The sequence below is a fragment of the Lissotriton helveticus genome, chromosome 3_1 (assembly GCF_964261635.1).
Source record: "Lissotriton helveticus chromosome 3_1, aLisHel1.1, whole genome shotgun sequence".
Classification (NCBI taxonomy): domain Eukaryota; kingdom Metazoa; phylum Chordata; class Amphibia; order Caudata; family Salamandridae; genus Lissotriton; species Lissotriton helveticus.
Genome location: NC_136061.1, coordinates 1,239,098,620 through 1,239,116,365, shown reverse-complemented (window position 1 = coordinate 1,239,116,365; position 17,746 = coordinate 1,239,098,620).

Here is a 17,746-nt window from a genome sequence, read left to right as displayed (position 1 = left end):
AATTTCTATTATTTGTGGTGGCTGTTTGCTGTTAAATGATGGTGCCAAATGAAATCTGGGTTTAAGGACAGTACCAGAGTGCAACGTTTTCAGGAGCCCCCCCATGTCCCTTCCTTCCCCTTGTTGCTTGCTCCCACCTGCCCTCCATTGATGTACTTCTTGCTGCATACCCCAGCCCCTCCCTCCCATCCTTTCTTGTCTGTGTTGCCCCCGGCCCTACTCCCCCACACATTCTCTGTTGTCTGTGTCCCTCCCCCTCACATTTGCAGCCTCAGTCCTGCTGACTGATAAAAACTCCCTCTGTAATAAACAAATCAATCAATCAATCAACAAATCAGGGGATTATAAGCACGCTGCTCACCCTTGAGGGTCTCAAGGTGCTGGGGGTGGGGGTGCAGTTCTGGGTCAGCTGAAGAGCCAGGTTGTTCTTCCTGTAGGTGTGCAGGGTGGGGGAGCGTCTGATGTTGACTGGGAGTTTGTTCCAGGCTTTGGCTGCGACGTAACAGAAGACCCTTACCCCGGCTCTGGTTCTGCAGATGCATGGGATCGTAGCTAGGGACAGGTTGGCGGAGCAGAGGTTTCATTTCGGTGCGTGGAGAGAGAGATTCTTTCGTTGTGGTATTTGGGTATGATATCATGGAGGGATTTGTAGACGTGGGTGAGTAGTTTGAAGGTTACTCTCTTCTCTATGGGGAGCCAGTGTAGGACTCGCAGGTGTTGGGTCATGTGCTCTTGTTGTGGGGTGCCGAGGATGAGTCTGGCTGCATTATCCTGGATAGGCTGGAGTTTCTGTAGAAGGGATTTGTTGATTCCCACGTAGAGGGCATTTCCGTAGTCCAATCTGCTGGTGATGAGTGTGTGGGTGACGTTCTTGCTGGCTTTTGGTGGGTTCCACTTGAAGGTCTTGCGGAGGGAGTTGAAGCAGGTGGAGGCGACAACGCTGATCTGGCAAGTCATGGTGAGGGAGGAGTCCAGAATGATGCTGAGGTTCAGGGCGTGGTACGTCGGGGACGGTGGGCTTTCGAGGGCGGCGGGCTACCATGTGCTGTCCCACGCTGAGGGGGAGGGTTTCAAGGATGAGGACTTCAGTCTTCTCTCAGTTCAGTTTCAGGCAGCTGTCGCTCATCCAGGCTGCAATGTCTTTCTTTCTTGGAAGCTTAGTCTGGTGTCTTTGGGGTTCTTCATGAGGGAGAGGATGAGTTGGGTGTCATCGGCGTATGATACTATGCTGAGCCCATGCTGTCTGACCACGGCGGCGAGGGAGGCCATATAGATGTTGAAGACTGTGGGGCTGAGCGATAATCCTTGGGGTACTCTGCAGTTGATCTCTGTGGGTTTGGAGAGGAAGGGTGGGAGCCTGATCCGTTGGATTCTACCGGTGAGGAAAGAGCAGATACAATCAAGGGCGAGTCCTTATATGCCGGCATCGTGGAGTCTGGTTGCAAGGGTGCGGTGGGAGACGGTGTCAAAGGCGGCGGAGAGGTCTAGCAGGATGAGGGCCGTAGTGTGTCCTTGGTTGAGTATTATGTGGATGTCGTTGTGTGGTTGCTGCAGAATCCCGACTGGGAGGAGTCGAGAAAGGTATTCTCTTCGAAGAAGGTGGTCAGTTGAAAGTTGACGAATTTCTCGGTGACTTTAGATGTGAAGGGAAGGAGAGAGATGGGCGGGTAGTTTTTCAGGTCTGTCGGGTCGGCCGAGAGTTTCTTGAGGTGGGGCTTGACCTCAGCCCGCTTCCAGTCATCGGGGAAGATGCTGCATTCGAAAGTGGCGTTGATGGTGCGGTGTAGTTCGGGTGCGATGGCGGCTCTGTGGAAGATGTGAGACAGGCATGGGTCCGTGGGGCCTCCTGAGTGTGTGCTTCTCATGGTCACTGTGGTGTCCGGTGGCCAGTTGGTGGGCTGGCTGGCGTTGCTGGAGGGGCGGTGGTTTTTGGAGTATGTTTGTTGAAGTTGTCGTAGAGGGCCTTGATCTTTAGGTGGAAGAAGGAGCCAAGTTTGTTGCAGAGATCCTGGGAAGGTGTGATGTGTGTGGCTTTGCTGGGGGATTTGGTGAGCTGCTGGATGATGGTGAAGAGTTCCTTTGAGCTGTTGGCGTTGGTGAGGATTTCGTTTCTGCTGAAGGTCCTTTTGGTGGTTCTTATGAGTTGGTGGTATTCTGGCGTGTTTGTAGGTGGACTGGTCTTTGATTGTTTTGCTGTTTCTCCATTATTTGAGCCGCCTGCAAGCGTGTCTAGCTTCTTGGAGGTCGATGAGGAACTAGGTGGCCTTCAGAGGGCATTATCTGTCGGGGCGGCGGAGGGGAGCGAGTTTGTCTGCAAGTATTTGCAATGCGTCTCTCATTTGCAAGGGTTTCAGCTATTGGCATTGTACATTGTGCATTTTATTTAGGTCTTGCTTTTTAAAACAGATAAATGAAAGGCAATTTTATTTACAATGCCAATAGCTTAAACTCTCGCAAATGCGAGACCTATTAAGCAACATGTAACTGGATCTGCGCCCCATGCAGCCTGCAGGCTGCAATGTTGTCATGATCATGGAGCCATTGAAAGTTAGGAGAAAATAAAACTATAGTTATGCACTGCTACAATTAAGACGTTAGAAGTGAACTTCTTAATTATAGCAGTGCATAATTATAGTTTTCTTTTCTCCTAGCGTTCACAATGAACGCAGCCATCAAATACCAAGTAGTGGGGAGGAGGAGGTAGTTGCCACGCTGGTATGCAGTTGTGCATTGAAAAAGATGAAAACAGGAATACAAGTATCTACTCCCCTCTCTCACACATGCAGCAATGACGTTGAGAGGAAATACGACGATGGGAGGGACGGGGGAGGAAGCTGGGAGGGAGGAATGATTTTACAAACACAACAGTGTGTTGCAAAGCAATTAACTCATGTCTTGCTGTGTTGTAGCGTTGGGCAGTGGAAATGCGATTGTGTGTGCACTACATTTGCACATTTTAATGTGTATTGGTGGCAAAGAAAGCTGGCGCCTCTGTTAATGTGAAAGCGGGTACCCATGTTGTTAATTTTAAAGCCGGCTCTGTGCTGAAACCTAAAGCGCGGGGCCCGGAGCGGGACGGAAATGAGGGGCTACGAGCCACGGACGCCATTAGTGAGTTTGTGTTCATTTATTTCTGCAGCCGTGCATAAAAAAAGAAATAAGTGGCTGCCATTCTCGAACCTGAAGGTGCCTCACCCACATCTTAAAAGCCATTGCAGGAACGTCGTGTCTGTAGTAGGCGAAATAATTAAAAAAAATAGTGCTCACAGACTAAATAAACGTACTGTGTAACCACACAAGTAAAAAAGTCCGGTTCTCATGAGAGGTTACAAATACAGACAAGGGTTTACTAAGGAGGGACTTACAAGACTATTAACGAATCAGAGGCAACTATTTAAAAAGGACAGTAACAGGAGCCAATTGAAAAGATAAACAGAGCTTTAAGTCCATACCTGAGTACGGAATGCCTCACAGAGAAGCGCATGCGCTGCTCAGGCTAGACCTAAAAAGCGTATGACAAAGTCACTGCTAACCATGTCATAGCGCTTTTTTCCTAACTTTTATCTACTTGACTATAATAGACTCAACATGAGAAGAGATATTTGCTACGAAACAAGAACTCTCTGCGCGTTTAGCACTTGACATTGGCGACTTAGGAGATATGTGGTTGACTGCTCCCCAGTCCAACCCACTGTACAGAGGCTGAGGGTCCTAAATGTAATAAAGTACAAATTATTTTATTTGAAAGACAAGTAAGACAGATATTACTACAATCACTCAGAATGTAAACTCTGAGCTTGCCATTCCCATGCTTTGATTTGATCCAAGAAGCGATGTGATTCCTTCTAACCACATAAAAAACAAGCACACACTAAAAAAAGAGTCAAATCCAGCTAAATGACAAACAGCTGCCATATTCTCCAAGCCAGCGCAATTTACACGAGATCAAGGGGTCGCTTTGACTGGCACAGTAATTTACTAGCCACTTGGATTGAGTAAAGAGATCAAAGTGCCAGATCCCTAAAAACATGTTGAACTATTTCAATTTATGCTCAACTGACTTGCTTGCCTTCAGGGATTTATAATTTTTATAGATTGCATGCATTGCACATTGCAAATACAGGATATCCGGAGCCAGTTACAAAATATTTTCCATTGGCTACCCACTAACATTCATTTGCCATTTTCACTCCCTCCGTTGTTCTGCTGCCCCCGTCCCAAACGCCTTTCCTACCTCATTGTTGCCCCTCCCTTGTCCCGCCCAGCCAGCAATAAAAACAAGCATTTGTAAAGTCAGTTGGTCTCGCCTATGAAAGAGCTATTGGCTTTTGCTTTGGCAATGTCATTTAGTCATGTTGTACAGCAGCATGGATTCTGTGCAGCATGGCCGGATAAACAAGCATTTACAATGCAACGGTCTCGCCTTTGCAAAAGTTAGAGCTATTGGCATTGTAAATGACAAACTTTTTATTTATGTGTTGGTTTTGGAAACAGATAAATAAATGGCATTGTCATTTACAATGCCAATAGCTTAATCTCTCGCAAATGCCACACACAAACACAGAGACCCACACACACACAGAGCCCCACACACACACAGAGCGCCACACACACACACAGCGCCACACACACACAGCGCCACACACACACAGAGCCACACACACACACAGAGCCACACACACACACTGTCTCTCACACACACACACACTGTCTCTCACACACACACAGTCTCTCACACACACACTCTCTCTCACACACACACTGTCTCTCAAACACCCACACTGTATCTCACACACACACACTGTCTCTCTCACACACACTGTCTCTCACACACACACTGTCTCTCTCACACACACACTGTCTCTCACACACACTGTCTCTCACACACGCACTGTCTGTCACACACAAGACACTCCGCTTTTGTCCCCCACCCCCCTGTTTCTACCCTGCCCCGTCTCCAGCCTTGCCCCCTCCCCGGATCTCTTGCTGCCCAGTGCCAGCCTGCTCTGCCTTACTTCGCTGCCAGCCCCCTCCCCCACAGCACCGCCAGGCAGCCCTCGCTGCGAGCAACGGGGGGCCGCAGCCCAGACATGAATAAAAGCCCCCACCCAACACCTCTCCTCCAATGCAAAATGCAAGAGGGGAGGGGGGAGGGAAATCGCACATACTCTTAAGACAGGGCATTGAGGCGCTGGACATCCGAAGGGGAGCCGGGGGGAGAGGAAGAGTCCACGCAGGAGGGCATGTATGGAACCCTTTTTTTAACAAAAATGCTCGGATCATGTGAGCTGCAGGTAGAGTAGAGTCTGCCTGGGAGGGGTTGCTGATGCCTCGCCAAGTTCTCTCAAGAAAGCAGCAGTAAGAGAGAGGGCATTGAGGCGCTGGACATCTGTGGGGGGGAGGGAGGAGGAGAGAGTCCACGCAGGAGGGCATGTATGGAACCCCTAAACAAGCCAGAACCTCTCCTAGGCTCTTGCAATGAAATCGCTATTTAAAACAGCAGTGGCGGCAGGGACGCTCGCTGTAAAGCTGACGGCTGCGACCGCCCTGTGAGAGATTCTGTCAGGCAAGTACGGGCAGCGACGGCGCTCGGGGACTGAGCGCGCTGCCAGGCCGCAGGGCAGAGAAGGATTCACATATGCTGGCTGAGTCTCAACAAATAAGTCGCATGAGGTGGTAGAGGACTGTCCCGCACTGCAAGAGAAGTAAAAGTGGTGAGGGGCGGAGGGGCCTAGTTGCTTCCCACTCATAGATCTGCAGCCCCATAAAGCTGTGAGGGCCCAACCCAACTGTTATACAGGCACACGCAGTGCCGGCACCAGAGGCTTGACTGCACTGCTGGGCTGCAGTGCACGGGAAGGGACACACACCTGCACCAAAGGGGAAAATCTTTCAAAAAAGAAGCCATATGCAGCGGCGGAGACGCATCCCCGCATTGGGGGAAGCTGTGCAGGCAGCGACAGATGACTGGGACCTGCTGGAGCCATCTTGCGGACCGAGGGCAACGCAGCCATGATTGGGGGCCTGCGGGCGTGTGCGCTTAGACATCCACACCACCTGACCTAGATCCCGACCTAAACGCCCATACACCCATCACTACAGGGGGGGGGGCAGCAGTACCAGAGAGGGACTTACTGGCTTGGAACACTATCCCAATGTAACCTCCTCTTCCATACAGGAGGCGAGGAAGCAACTAGCAATCGCCATGTCTGTAAGCCCCGTCCTTTTATGAATGGGGGGCATGTTTTTCTTTCTCCCCATTTCTCCATTGGCTGGAATGTAAACAACAGGCATGTTTTTGACTTTTGTTGTTATATTTCAGCCAATGGAGAAGAATGAGAAAGAAACGAAAAAACACGCCCCTCAATCCGAAAAAAGACGGGGCTTAGATGGAAAAAATGACATCACTAAAACCTCTTCTCCAATGGCTGGCCGCCGTTTAGGAAGCCAGCCAATGGAAAAGAGGGGTGGGGTTTACCCTCGCTACTAAGAAACATAAAATCTCGCCAGTGAGACTGCACATGTGCGCAGCCTACGCTAGCCGAGACCTAAAAAGCGGTCGAAGGAGGATAGCTCTTTTATCATAGCGCTACAATGTAGCACAGCACTATTTTTTCATAATTTTTAGCCATGCTGCATAACAGCCGCACTGCACTACAAAATGGCTAAAAGAGATTGACAAGCCAGTAGCTCTCGACTATTGGCTCTGCCAATGCTTGTTTTGTTTGTGGGCCTCATTTATTGTCTACCGGGACAGAATTTACTATTGTATTAACTTATAGTGCCACAAACTTTACTTGCAGCAGACACAAATCCATGCCGTTTCACATATCTTGCATACCACCGAAACAGCGGGTCTTCAGAAGTGCAAAACTACCTCGTTTTGCAAATGTGGGCCACTTCTTTAGCTGTCTGTTTGGGTAATGAAGGCCACATGTATTTTGGTGCCCCGGTAGCCTATTTCCTGCCCATGTCTTACCCTGTTTGCAAACCGAATTTGGAGGCTGGTGAACTTGGAGGTTTGAAAGGCAGAACCAGAATTTCACACCGAGCTCTAGAAACAAAGATTTTGGCCTCATTGGTGCTTCTCTTTATGTCCTACTGGCATAGCAGATAATGAAAGAATACCTAAAATATGCCTTGTGTTTGTACCCTGCTGCCTTTCCCTTTGTCCACATGTGTAGGTGTCCGGGCCCCACTTCTAAAACAAAGTGACACAAGTTTCAGATGTAATGGTTGAAAAGAATAAAAATACATATTATTTTTGCTGTTATTATTATGAGCTGATCTCAGTCATGAAGCTTTGTGGTCAGGGGCCCATTTGAAAAAGAGAATAATCCTACACTGTGAAGTCATTAGCATAATAGAAATTAAGGGTAAACAGTTCTATTTGATGAGCCTTTGCCAATGTGGTCTCATTCACCTACAGATTAAGGGCCTTATTCAGCGTATGGGGGTTTTAGGTCCGCCCTTTGTATTTCGAGTCCACCACAGGACTGCCGCGTCTGCCAGGATCTTGCGACGCAGCTGAAAGGGGCAGGAATATGCTGGAGGTGCAGCCGAGCATATTCCAAGTTGCATTTCCACGGCCCATTTCATGGCGGTGGCGGAGATGTAACCAAGTGGGCCCTATTAGGGCCTACTGGCACTTCTGGATCTGGGGTTGCATGCAGGGGGGCACATGTTGTTCCCCCCTGGGATTGAACTCCCATTCCTACACGGTGCAGGAACATTGCTCCAGGTGCTGTATCAGCGACAGTCTGCTGTTAAGGCTCTCTTTTAAACCTAACACAGCCACGGTTGTGTGACCGCTTCAGCACCACCCACCCGCCCTGGATTCAACTTAGAATCCAGCCTGCTTGCCCTGGATTCAACTCAGAATCCGGTGAGAGGGCATACCATGTACTTGGCAGTCCTCCAAACAGGATCGCCAAACTTGTAATAAGGCCCTAAGTGTGACGACACATAGCACTAGGCAAAACTTTGTTGATGATCATCAGGACCCATGTGGAGTTTAAAGTAAGAAAGTAAAAGCTGCATCAGTCCATAAAATTGGAGAGCTATCTATAAAGTAGGATGTCATTCATAGGAGGCTGGGGTCTGCGGTGCAGCACGAAAAAGACTGTTGGACCACCTTTTGAGTTGTACCGTAACACTGCAGCAGGACAATGGGGATAATATAAGAACATTAATCTATGAAAAATACAAAACACCGGAGAACTGCTGTTAGAGGTAAGTGACTTTTTCTTTTCAAGTCCTATCAGCTTGTACCAGGATAAATGAGGCCTGTTGATGACACATTGTACAAACAGTCCTTTTCTGAGCTATTGTATTGTATCGTAATTGCATTTATATAGCGCTTACTACCCCTGCTGATGCACCAAAGAGTTTTTTTCGGCAAGTAGCATGCTACTCCTGAACCCATTATGGATTAGTGGTGAATTCGTGTAGTGAAATATGAAAGTAATTTGAGTGGTGGATATCTTAGTCAGTTATTTGGATGGAGGAGGATAGCGGAGGGATAGAAGAGGGAAAAAGGTTTTCATTTATATAGCGCTTGCTACCCCTGATGAGGTCTTGACGCGCTTTTTTGGCAAGTAGCACGCTACTCTGGAAACCATAAAGGATTAGTGGTGAATTAGTATATTGAAATATGAAATTAATTTGAGAGGTGGACTTGTTAGTCTGTTATTTGGATTAAAAAAAGATAGTGGAGGGATAGAAGAGGGAAGGATTTAGCCATTTTTTGTTTGTTCTGTAGGTAATAGCAGTAGGAGGAGGCTTTGGATAAGTAAAAGAGATGTGGAGGGGGAAGAGTCAGAGGGAAGGGTTTAGAAAGGCTTGTTTTGGAGGATCGGAATAGTAAAAGAGGCATGAGATGATGCAGGGCAGGTCCTAGGACTTGTGGAACCCTGGGTGAAAGGGAAGATGTGAGGCCCCTCTAATTTGAGTGTGACATCACAAGAATTTACATCATAGAAAAAAAACATCACAGGACTATTGATCATCTTTGTCATTGCTGAAGAGACCTATTGGCCTATGTACAACAGAAAGGAGAAGTATATTGCCAAGCAAACATTGCTAACGCCACTCTTCTGCATTCTGAAAACGCAAGGCTGCAGCATATTTTCAAGAATATGATGCAGCCCTGCGTTTCCCCTGCACTGGTGCTAAATTAAGCTTCCTAACGCCAACTGTAGGAAAGTGACTCTATATATACTGGTGGAAAAAGGCAATCCCTTGGTGGAAGAAACAATCTCAAACCATCTATGTGCCCTCCACACAGATTACAGCCCATGTACTAGAATTTACAAATACCTAATTCAAAACACCATTGGTTCCAAAATAAGTAAATACTGTGATTTCTTTATTTTTTTTTAAATCAGCATCCTAAACATTATAACAATCAATACTAAAACTTAATTCACAATAAAAACATATACAATAATATTGCATTTACATATGAAAATATCTCATCAGAAAAAAGTGAAATTCTATTAAAAAAAACGTTTTTTCCTAAACAATACTATACTTAAATTACACAAGATTAATGCTAATAGACAAAGGAACAGAGAGAGAGACAAAAGACAGACACTATTCTTTGTCATGAGGTCACACATCAGGGTTAGCACTAATTCCTGGCTGCTCCTAGATAGCCTCAATATTTCATATCTAAAGGATAAGCTGTTTCCCTTGATTGTGTACAATGAAGCATCAACGCGTTTCGATGGTTAGATATGATAGTTCATCTTTATCAAGACAGTTATATATGTCTCTATTTTTAAGGGCACTGGTTGGTTGCCACTTTCGTTTGGTTCCTTATCTCATATTAATCCATCCTCTCATAAGTTACCACAGTGTCTTGAATCTTGTTACCATGACCTGCAGGTTCCTTAAATGTGCAGACCCCTCGTATACTTATTGTTGTTATCTTGCTTCCTTAGGCACAAGAGTATGTTCGGTGTGTTAAAATCATTAAAAGTCCAGCTCTCATCTGCAGCTTTGAAAACAACAGCACGGGCGGAATCCCTGAGAGTTTGGACATCGGGAAATCTTACCCTCTTCTGGTCGCGGTTGGAGGGGTCCCTGGTTCTGAGTCTGCAGGCGTCGTCTGGGTTGTTGAGGAGGGTCCTTGGACACTGGATTCCAGGTCATAATTGCTGGGGGGACGTCCTCAGGGTCTTTGTCCACTCGGTCACAGGCCGGGTTCGGCGGGTTCAGAGTGGGCTGAATTTGCGGTTCCCGGCTGGCACCAGGGGTATTGCTGTCTGAGCAGAGCCAGTGCTCGTGGGGGTCCCAGTCTCTAAGAGGGTAAAGGCAGGCAGGTCCTCCGGGGTGCTTGAGGTTGCTATCCACAGGAGACACTGGGATTTGGCAGGAACAGGTCCATGGGTCAACAGGCCTGTAGGGCTGGAGCCAAGTCAGTTGGTGTTGTCTTCTTGTTAGCAGCTGCACGGCAGGTCTTCTTCTTCTTGGTGTTCTCTCTTGTTTTAAAATTGGCATCTCAGGAAGGAAGATTGAGGGTGCCCCTAAATACTACATTTAGGGACATTACAGGTAGGGAAAGGGCAGGGACCAATTGGTCACTGTCCTGGGGTGAGTATACCCCCTATCCTGCTCATCTCCTGTGGGAGGGGGGCAGTAGCCTATCTCTGATTGGGCAGGGCTCCCCATCCTCAAGATGGCCGGGGCCCGGAGTTGTGCTTCACCTCGCCTCTCCCACCTGAGGGGTGGAGTTGGCACAGGCTGGCACACCCCCTTTCCTCACGTAGGGTTTCCCGCCAGTCTTCCCGCCAGAGTGGGGGTCAGAACTGGTGGGGGCCAGTTGCTGAGTACAGCAAGTGGTCTGGAGAAGCTCACAAAGGCGATATGCCTTTGAAGCTTCCCCCTGCCCATCCTGGGTCAGGAGGCCTAGCACCTCACCCAGGATGTGCATTGTTGCAGGCCCAGGAGAACGGGGGCTCTCCACCCAGGGTCCAGCAACATGTCTGCTATGTGGCAGCCTAGGCAGCCTCTCAGACAAGACATGGATTGTAGGTTAGGTTTCAGGAGGTATCTCTAAGATGCCCTCTGTAGTGCATTTCACATTAAATCCCACACTGGCATCAGTGTGGGTTTAATGTGCTGAGAAGTTTGATATCAAACTTGTCAGTCTTCAGTGTAGCCATTATGGTGCTGTGGAGTTCGCAATGACAACCTCCCAGCACCATATACTCTTAATGGCATCACTGCACTTACAGTGCCCATGAATGGCCCTGGGTACTTTAGGGGCACAGGGCTCATGCACCTGTGCCCACAACACTGGCATAGGGCACCCAGCTAGTGGGGTGACTAATGTATGCCTGGGAAGTGGGTTTGTGGGCATGGCACACAGGGATGTGTGCCATGTCGACTCTTTGTTTCGGTCTGCCCCCGGTCATTCAGTCTGCCAAGGCAGGGTGTGGGTGTCAGGGTGCAGGGCCCCTAAGGGTGACACAATAAGTACTGCAGCCCTTAGGGGTCTTCTCTGGTCACAATGCCCTGGGTACCTAGGGTACCATTTACCAGGAGCTGACATGTGGGCAGAGATGCCAACTGTGTTTCAGCTCCAATAAGGTTTTAGGGAAGGAACACGGGTCCTGGGCACCTGATTGGCAGGAGAGGAGCCCAGGGCATACTCAGTCAAAGCACATCAGCAATTCAGCAAAAAGTGTGGGCATACCATGCAAGAAAGATGGCACTTTCTCACACCAACGCAGGCACCCTTGCACCATAATGCAAGGGTGCCTGTGTTGAAGGGAATCTTGAAATGCTGTTTTGTAACTTCTATGTGTGCTGCTTAATGCAACATACATTAAAGTTGCAAAACAACATTTTTAAATGATTATTTATGTGCAGGAAGTGGGACCTTCCTGCACTTAAACTATCATAGGCAATTTGCTGTTTCTATGTGTGCTTTTCAAGGTGCATAGGATTGGATACCAAATCTTTAAATAAACAAAGCCTGGGGAGGAGGCAAGCGGTTGATAGCAGAACAGTTTTGTTAATTGCACCCTGCCTGTATAACTGCAGATCAGGAGAATGAATCTATACAAGGCACAATCGTCCTTCCTGGGTCCATTATATGAGAGTCATTAAATAGCATAATAGTAACTACTTAGAAAAAGTGGAATGAAACACAATTATATGTAAGTGATAACTAAAATGACAGCTAAAAATACCTTTGACACACCACCACATAGGTATTGTGTGTTTCACCACTGCGTTACTGCCTAATGAGTTGTGTGCATCTTAATATACTAAATATTCCAGGCAAAGGATCAGAAATACATCACTGTTACCAAGCATTGGCAAAGTCAATAGGTCTCGCCTATAAGAACTATTGGCTTTGGCAATGTGTATGTGCTGTGTTGTACACCAGTGTGGCTGCTCTTCAGCATGGTTTAAAGTTAGTGGCATGGAGTAGCCTTGGGGGGAGTGGTAGGAGTAGAGTGTCATAGACTGGATTTGTTGGAGTTGAGTGTTGTTGAGTGGAGTAGGCGGAGTAGAGTGTCATACAGTTGAGTAGAGAGTAGTAAAGTTCAGGGGTTCAGTGGCAGAGAGCGTTGTAGAGTGCAGAGTCATGGAGCGGAGTGCCGTAGAGTGGAATGGGGTAGAATTGGGTGGAGTGGGTCGGAGTGGATTGAGATAGTGAGCGAACTGGATTGGAGTAGATTGGGTGGAGTGAGGTGGATTCGTTTGATTGGAGTAGGTGGACTGAAATGGGGTGAGGTGTATTGGATTGAGGAGGATTGGAGTACGGTGAATTAAAGAAGGGTGTATTAGATTAGTTTGGGGTAGATTGGATTGGATTGTGTTTTTTTTGGAGTGGGTTGAATTGTTTTAGATTGGAGTGGGGCAGACTAGATTTGTGCAGATTGGAGTGGGGCAGAATGTTTTAAATTGGAGCTGATTGGAGTTGGACAGATTGGAGTGGAGCTGATTGGAGTGGGGAACATTGTTTTTATTAGAGTGTGGCAGATATATTTGAGTTGAAGTGGGGCAGATTGTTTTGGATTGGAGTGGGGCAAATTGTTTTGGATTGAGAGAGGCAGATTGTTGTGGGAAAGATTTTTTGGGATTGGAGTGGGGTGGATTGGATTTCAGTGGGATGGATTGGGGAGGAGGTGGATTGGATTGGTTTGAGGTGAGGTGGATTGGATTGGAGTAGATTGGAATGGGGTGGGTTGGATTGATGTTGGGTGGATTGGATTGGAGTAGGGTGGATTGTGGTGCATTGGAGTGAAGTGAATTAGGATTGAATGGGTGGACTGGGGTGAGGCAGATTGAAGTAGGGTGGATTTGATTGGGGCAGATTGGGGTGGTGTGGATTGTAGTGGGGCAGATTATAGTGGGGTGGATTGGAATGGGGCAGAATGAAGTGGGGCAGATTGTTTTGGATGGAGTTGGGCAGATTGGAGCGGTGCAGATTGTTTTGATTTGGATGGGGCAGGCTAGAGTTGTGCAGATTGGAGTGGGGCAGATTGTTGTGGGTTGGGGCAGATTGGAGTGGGGCAGATTGCTCTGGATTGGATGGGGCAGACTAGAGTTGTGCAGATTGGAGTGGGGCAGATTCTTTTGGGGTGGAGTAGGGCAGATTGTTTTGGGCTGGAGAAGGGCAAACTGTTTTGGATTGAGTGGGGCAGATTGTTGTGGGGAATATTTTGGGGGATTGGAGTGGGGTGGATTGGATTGCAGTGGGATGGATTGGGGAGGGGGTGGATTGGATTGGGTTGAGGTGAGGTGAGATGGATTTGAGGGGGGTAGATTGTATTAGGGTGGGTTGGATTGCTGTGGGGTGGGTTGGATTGGAGTGGGGTGGGTTGGATTGGAGTGGGGTAGACTGTGATACCGTGGAGTGAAGTGAATTAGGGTGGAATGGGAGGACTGGGGTGTGGCGGATTGGAGTGGGCCGGATTGGAGTAGGGTGAATTAAAGAAGGGTATATTAGATTAGTTTGGGGTGGATTGGATTGGGGTGTTTTGGAGTGGGGCGATTTTTTTTGGATTGGAGTGGGGCAGACTAGATTGGTGCAGAGTGGAGTGGGGCAGATTGTTTTGAATTGGAGCTGATTGGAGTTGGGCAGATTCAAGTGGGGCACATTGTTTTGGACTGCAGTGTGGCAGATAGCTTTGAGCTGAAGAAGGGCAGATTGTTTTGGGTTGAAGTGGGGCAAATTGCTTTTGATTGAGTGAATGAGATTGTAATGTGTTAAGATTTTTGGGGATTGGAGTGGGGTGGATTGGATTGCAGTGCGATGGATTGGGGAGGAGGTGGATTAGATTGGGTTGCGGTGAGGTGGATTGGATTGGAGTGGGGTACATTGGATTGGGGTGGGTTGGACTGGTGTAGGGTGGATTGGATTGGAGTAGGGTGGATTGTGGTGCATTGGAGTGAAGTGAATTAGGATTGAATGGGTCGACTGGGGTGAGGCAGATTATAGTGGAACGAATTGGAGTGGGGCAGGTTGGAGTGGGGCAGATTGGAGTATGGAGGATTGGAGTAGGGCAGATTGTTTTGGATGGAGTGGGGCAGATTGAAGTAGCGCAGTTTTGGATTAGATGGGGCAGACTAGAGTTGTGCAGATTGGAGTGGGGCAGATTTTTTTTGAGTGGGGCAGATTGGAGTGGGGCAGATTGTTTTGGATTGGATGGGGCAGACTAGAGTTTTGCAGATAGGAGGCGGGCAGATTGGAGGGGGCAGATTGGAGTGAGGCAGATTTGAGTGGGGCTGATTGGAGTGGGGCACATTGTTTTGGACTGGAGTAGGGCAGATTGTTTTGGATTGAGTGGGGCAGATTGTTGTGGGGAAGATTTTTTGGGATTGGAGTGGGGTGGATTGGAAAGCAGTGGGATGTATTGGGGAGGGGGTGAATTGGATTGGATTTAGGTGAGGTGGATTGGAGTGGGTTGGATTAGAGACAGGTGGATTGTGGTGGATTGGAAGGGGTGAATTAAGGTGGAGTGGGGGACTGGGGTGTGGCAGATTGGATTGGGGCTGAATAGAGCGGAGCTGAATGGAACGGAGCAGATTTTTTGGGATGGAGTGGGGCAGATTGGAGTGGCGCAGATTTTTTTGGATTGGAGTGGGGAAGATCGTTTTGGACTAGAATTGGAGGATTGGAGTGTGGTGAAGTGGAGGTGTTTGGATTGGTCTGGGGTGGATTGGATTAAGTGGCGCGGATTCGTGTGTGGTGAGGTGGATTGGCGTGGACTAGCGTGGGTTGGAGTGGTGCGAATTAGAGTGGTGTGCATTGGGGTGTAGTGCATGATTGTGTTAAAACATAATTTCAGAAAATACACGTAAGAAAGAAACAATGTAGCTTTGCAATACAATAATCATCATCTTTTGAGAACAGTGCCCACAAGCAAAAACAAAAGAAAACTTGAGTACAAAGTAATCAAAGACTTGGCAAAATAAAAGAAACTTAACTAACAGGTTTTCCACACCTAGCTGCATTTACTAGACACCCCTCTAAATGTATCACTGGTGACCTGGGCTGGGAAACAAACATAATAGTCCCTCTGTATAAGAAAATCTAGTGATCTAAAAGTATAGCGTTGTGAGGCCAAGGGCAGGGCCCCCCAGCCCTGGGCCTCCTAGCACTACATAATTGCTACAAATCCTTGTGAAAGGGGCCCACATCTAGACTTTCCAGTCTGATGGAGGGCTGTGAGGTCCACCTGCCCTGGACTTTGCAGAACTGGATAATGGCCCAATTACCAGTGAATGGGGTGCCACACCTAGCCTTGCAGCCTGATCCCGTGCTTCCAGGCCCAGGGGATGAGGATCACCTCCTCTGTGCCTCGAAGCAGTAGTGAAGCAGTAGTGGGACACACTGCTAAACACTGCTCTACTGTGCCAGTCTGAGCTGGATGCTCCCTCATCAAACTGTCCTTACCTGTTAATGTCCGGCTCCTTTTGGAAACAAAAGAGTCTTCTGTTGCCTGGAAACAGAATACACAAAGGGCAGACAAGACTTCTCCACAGGCTTTTAACGGTGGTGCTGCCCCGCCCTCGTCTCTGAGAGCCCACTTTGCTGCTGTCACGTCTCCTACCTAGTCTTTCCACTCCCCCCACCATTGCGCCCCAGGAATGCTACCACTACCTGGCCAGCGAGGTCAAGACACCTCTCTTAACATTGGCAATGTGATTGCGTTGTGGAGGAGCCCTGAAGGAGCAGGTGGGCTGACTATGAAAGTGTAGCACAGAAGCGGGGCCCCATGTTTTGAGCTGAGCGCGGGGCCCTGGGCAGCTTCCCCCACTGCCCATGCCTAGCGCCGGCCCTGAGATGATGCAAGGAGGGCTAGAGTAGGGAAGTATCTAGAAAGGGTTATTTTGGGGATCATAGTATTGTTGTGGGGTTTTGGATGAATGAGAGAGTGGAGGTAAAGGGTATATTGATAGGGGTATAGGATGAGAAATAGGGTAGTGCATTGGAAAGAGTAGTAAAAAGAGGTTTGAAATGAGTTAGAGAGTTGAGGTAGAGGATATATTGAGACAGGTATAGGGTGAGAAATAGGGTAATGCGTTGGGTAGGCTGAATTAGAAGAAAAGTATTGCATATATAGATCCATAAGTACATGGAAGGCATATAGATGCATAAAGGAAGGAAGTATATGTAGATTAAAGATGCATTAAATAAACTCTGGCTTTCAAGTGATGTTGCACTTATAATTTTTTTTTTTTATATATTTTTTTATTATTTTCTGGCAGAGGTAGTACATACAAGGATAAAACAAAAATGAGGAGACCATCACAGTGCTATACGGAGAAAAAGAAGAGAAAAAGAAAAGAAAAGGAGGAAAGCAAAAAAACAGCCATCATACAATTTAAATCCAGTTATCAATTGGCGACCATAATTTACGACCGAAGGTCTTCTTTTTAACACCTTTCAGTTTATACACTGCTTTATCCAATCTATAAACATTTAGCAACTTTCCCAACCATAGCTCGAAAGTTGGTGGTTCTACATCCAACCATCTGGAAGTAATACAGGCTCGATAAATCGACATTCCCACAAACATAAAATTTTCTTGATCTGTAGTTAGATTCCGAGGGGGGAAATAAACACCAAAAATAATAATAGTGGGATGGAGCGTGATCCCCACATGTAACAGATTAGTCAAGAACTTTTCAATCTTCGCTATATATGCAGCCAATTTGGAACATTTAAAAAACATATGAATTGAATCTGCAGCTAAGGTACCGCATCGGCTGCAATTAATACCTTTTTGAGCTTTCCATTTTAACAGTTTTGCAGGTGTATAATAGAGATCTAGAGTGGACATAAAATGTTGGCTCTTGAGAGAACTATTAATTAGTATCTTATTGCTCATCTCAAACACTTTAACCAGATCAATCCCTACAATGCCAAGCTTTCGCTGCCATTTCACGGTATGATGATCAAGATCATTCTGACGCCTATTATTCATTAATTGGTAAATAATACCAATACGGCTATTTTTCCTAGAGCTTTCTAAGATATCAACAGATTCCATCATATCCGTGAATAAGACATTTTTTTTTTCCAGAAAACTATGAATCTGTAAGTATTTAAAAAAATCGTTCCTGGATAAACCAAATGTCTCTTGCAGTTTCGAAAAAGACATAAGGGACCCATTTTGATATAATTGTCCAAGTGAATAGATCTGTTTCGTATGCCACCGATAGATTACCATATCTTGAAAAATTACAGGTAATGACTTGTTATCGGACAAAGGTGTAT